This window comes from Cibotium barometz, chromosome 57, assembly GCF_041138505.1.
Source record: "Cibotium barometz isolate CiBa-2024 chromosome 57, ASM4113850v1, whole genome shotgun sequence".
NCBI lineage: Eukaryota > Viridiplantae > Streptophyta > Polypodiopsida > Cyatheales > Cibotiaceae > Cibotium > Cibotium barometz.
In genome coordinates this window covers 19,223,094-19,227,897 of record NC_141102.1, presented here as the reverse complement: position 1 = coordinate 19,227,897, position 4,804 = coordinate 19,223,094, and positions in this window count along the sequence as shown.

Below are 4,804 nucleotides of genomic sequence, written 5' to 3'. Positions count from 1 at the left end.
CTTCTTTTTCAACAGCATACCAGCTGCTCATCTCATCATCAAAAACAACATCCCTGCTTACCCTCAACTCACGTGTAGTAGGGTTATAACACCTGTATCCCTTTTGCTCAAGGGAATACCCAATAAACACACATTTTCAGCTTTTGGATCCAGCTTAGTTCTCAGCTCATTTGGCACATGCACATATGCAATGCATCCAAAGAATTTCAGATGAGACAAATCAGGTTTTCTAGTAGTAAACCTCTCCTCTAGAGTTACATCATGTATGGCTACAGTTGGAGTCCTGTTCATGATGTAAACTGCTGTTAAAATAGCCTCACCCAATAGCTATGCGGCATATTCTTCTCTCCCATCAATGCTCGCGCAATTTCAGCAATGTGCCTATTTTTCCACTCAGCAACTCCATTTTGCTGTGGAGTGTATCTGCTTGTAAACTGTCTCTGAATACCATTCTTCTTCAAAAATTTAGAGAACTCATTGGAGAAGTACTCTCCCCCTCCATCTGATCTTAGGCACTTTACATGTTTCCATGCTTGCTTTTCAACCATAACTCTGAAATTCTGAAAATGATTGAACACCTCACTCTTCTCCTTCATGAAGTATACCCACACTTTCCTTTTTGTGTGGTCATCAATAAATGTCACATAATACCTGTAGCCTCCCATAGAAAGGGTCTTCATAGGACCCCATACATCTAAATGCACAACATCTAGTGCATTTCTGCTCACATTTTTGTCACATGGAAATACATGCTTTGTTTGCTTTTTCCAAATTGGCATGCTTCACATATTTTCTGCATACCTTCAACTTTAAACTTTGGCAGCCCTGTCACAATTCCTTTAATCTGCATAGACTTCATTCTCTGCACATTCACATGTCCAATTTTTTTGATGCCAAATGTCTGTGTCTACAACAATTCTTGAACCATTTGCAAACATCGCAGCACTCACTTCAGGCATTTTTACATTCAATGTAAACATTCTATCCACTCTGTTGTCTTTTGCAACCAACCTGTACTTGTCTTTAAAGTCTTCAACATAACAACCATCAGGGTTAAACCAAACCTGCAGACCCTACTCAATCATCTGGCCAACTAAAACCAAATTCTTTGTTATATTCCGAACATGAAGTACATCTACAAGGTACTTCACTTTGCCATCTTGCATAGACAATGGCAAATCTCCAACATCGCCAATTGGATAAGCAGTGTCATCCCCTGTTTCCACAAAACCTGGTCTTTCAAGGTTTTTCATCTCCTTGAACCACTTCCCAACCATGAGTTGTCATGTGGTTCGAAGCACCTGAATCAACGTACCATACATCATCTTTATGTGCTGCTTCAACATTTTTAGACATGGCATTAATGACATGCTGCATAACAAACAACCTTTCATTATCCTCATTGTTTCTGCTCGAGGATGCATAGTTGTTTTGTTTTGCAATTTTCCATTTTGCATGTCAGCCTGCTTCTGAAATGGGTATAAAGGACCTTAGCCTAAGGGTCTAGATTTTCAAAAAATTTTGGATTATGGTCCAATTAAGGTTCCTATGGGCCAATTGGATCAATCCATGTGTGGGGAGGAGACAACAATTTGTAAAAGAAAAATACCCAAAAATGAGTAAATGCTCACATAAGATGAAGAGTTGACTATGTACAAGGGTTATTAGTAAAAAACTATGAGTGTTACTAAAAAAATGAGATATTTTGGGTATAATGATTCCATATTGACACATGTGTAAGGAAGGGGAGTCCCTTCAAGGAGGCACCTACTTCACATGCTTGAATGAGTTTTAAACTCAAAAATAATGTGATATTTTTATCTCTCCTCTCTCTTGGATCAACCCGAATCAAAATCGAATAAACTAGGTCCAAATCTGGTCCAAATTGAAATCTGGAAAATTCTAGAAATCAATTGGTCTTGGTTAGAGCCTCCCTCTCCTATAAATAGAACCTGAGCCTTTGTAAAAAAATAGGAGAATTTTACTATACCAGAACTATGCTGAAATAATGATAATTTTTACTATTCTCTAAAATTCTCTCCAAATTGAAGAAATTGGAGCTTCCCTCTTTCTTCAATCTCCATTGGTGGCTCCATCAGCATACCAAACCAATTGATTGGTTGGGGGCCTCTACCGTGATCAAAGAATCAAGCAATTTGTAAGGTAAAGTGTGAATTTTGATCTTTTTCCATAAATTCTCAATGTTTCTCTCTTCTCAACCCCTCTCAAGCTTGAGAAGCGTAATTGGAATGGTTTTTGAATGCTATTGAAGTTAATTGATGAATGGTAGTCAAGAATTACATAAATTTTTATTTATGCTTAATTTTAATGGTTTTTATGTAAATTCTCTCTCTCACTCAAAGAATGGTCATTCTCATGACCTATTCTCAACCCAAATGAAGCTTCTCATAAAGCTTTTTCTTAATCCAAGATTAATCTATGCTTGTTTAATTGGAGACCAAATTAATGATTTTTTAATGCTTTTAGTTTATGTATTTGATGAATATGGATGATTCAATCCATTATTGGGTTAATGATCCAATTAGGGATCATTCTAATCATTCCCTTAATGTTAAGCTTTATCCTTTAAAATAATTGAGATTTATCAGTCAAAGTGTGATTTTCATCATAAATGATTTTATGCATAAATTAGATGCATAAAAGAAATTCTTTTATATTAAAAGAATGATTTTCATGATAAATGATTTGTATGCATAAACATATGCATAAAAGATTTTTTATATTAAAAGTGAGATTTTCATCATAAATGGATTTTATGCACAAATTAGATGCATAAGAGAAATTCTTTTATTCTAAAAGTGTAATTCCTACTAAATTGGATTTATGCATGGAAAGATGCATAAAGAATTTATTTTAACCCAAAAGTGTTATTCTCATCAATTTTGATTTTATGCATAGAAAGATGCATAAAGAATTTTATTTTTAATTCAAAAGAGATATTCTTATCAATTTTGATTTTATGCTTAGAAAGATGCATAAAGAATTTTATTTTTATTTCAAAAGAGACATTCTTATCAATTTTGATTTTATGCATAGAAGATGCATAAAGAATTTTATTTTTAATTCAAAAGAGTTATTCTTATCAATTTTGATTTCATGCATAGATAGATGCATAAAAGATTTATTTTTTTTCTAAAATTGTTAATTTCATTAAGATAGAAATTTATGCATAGAAAGATGTATAAAAGATTTATTTTTATTTTGAAAGTATTATTCTCATTAAAATGGAATTTAAGCATAGTAAAATACATAAAAGAATTATTATAAAAGTGTTATTCCTACTAAAGTTATCTTTATGCCTAATAAGAGGTGTATGAGATGTGCTAGGATGTGATAAGATGTGTATGACATGTGCTAGGATGTGATAACATGTGTATGAGATGTGATAGGATGTGATAAGAGGTGTATGAGATGTGATAGGATGTGATAAGATGCGTACGGGATGAGTTAGGATGTGATAAGATGAGTTAGGATGTGATAAGATGTGTATGGGACGAGATAAGAAGTGTATCTGATGGGATACGATGTATATGGGTTGTGATAGGGCGAGAATGGATGTGTTGTAAAAGAATAGATGTGAAGGCGTATGTGTGGATATATGAATGGGAATGTAGAAATGGATGTATGGATGTGGCTGTGGATATAAAGGTATGAGTATGGATGTGTATGTATGGATGTGGATGTATGAATGCAGATGTGGATGTGGATGTATGGATGTGGATGTATGAATGTGAATGTGGATGTGGATGTGGATGTACGGATGTGAATGTGGATGTGGATATGGATGTATAGGTATGAATGTGGATATGGATATGGATGTATAGATGTGGATGTGGATGTGGATGTATAGATGTGGATGTGAATGTGGATGTATGAATGTGGATGTGGATATGGATGTATGAAGGTGGATGTGAAAATGGATGTATGGATGTGGATGTGGATGTGGAAATGGATGTATAGATGTGGATGTGGATGTGGATGTATGAATGTGGATGTGGATGTGGATATGGATGTATAGATGTGGATGTGGATATGGATGTGGATATGGATGTATAGATGTGGATGTGGATGTGGATGTATGAATGTGGATGTGAAAATGGATGTATGGATGTGGATGTGGAAATGGATGTATGGATGTGGATGTGAAAATGGATGTATGGATGTGGATGTGGATATGGATGTATGAATGTGGATGTGGATGTATGGATGTGGATATGGATATGTATGTATGAATGCGGATGTGGAAGTGGATTTATGGATGTGGATGTACGAATGTGGATGTGTATGTGGAATAATGAATGCGAATGTGTATGTGAAATGATGTGACGTCGATATGAGTGAATGGATGAGATGTGATGACATGAGAATTGGGATGTAAATAAATGATATGTGATGTGAATGAATATGATGTGATGAGATGGAAAATGATATAATTGGATGAGAATGAGTACAAATATGAATGGAATGTGGAATAAGTAATGTGGACTGATGAGGGATAATGTGGAAAGACGAGAATTCATTATAAAAACTGTATTTGTGAACTGTTTGTAAATGACTATTTTATGTCAAGAATGCCGGGGAAGCATTTTAACCGTCTTTTGATTAAGGTCGTGGAGACCTAACTGATAAAGTTGCAACAGCTGACGGAGAGTCAACGGAGGACGTCTCGCATAGCAAGGTCGGCCGAGGTCTTGACCAGCCTCGGTTCGATTTAAATAGTGAGCTTCCGGTATGGTGGATGAGGGACCACGGAAGCGGCCTATGAGTGAAGCGCTAGGTGACC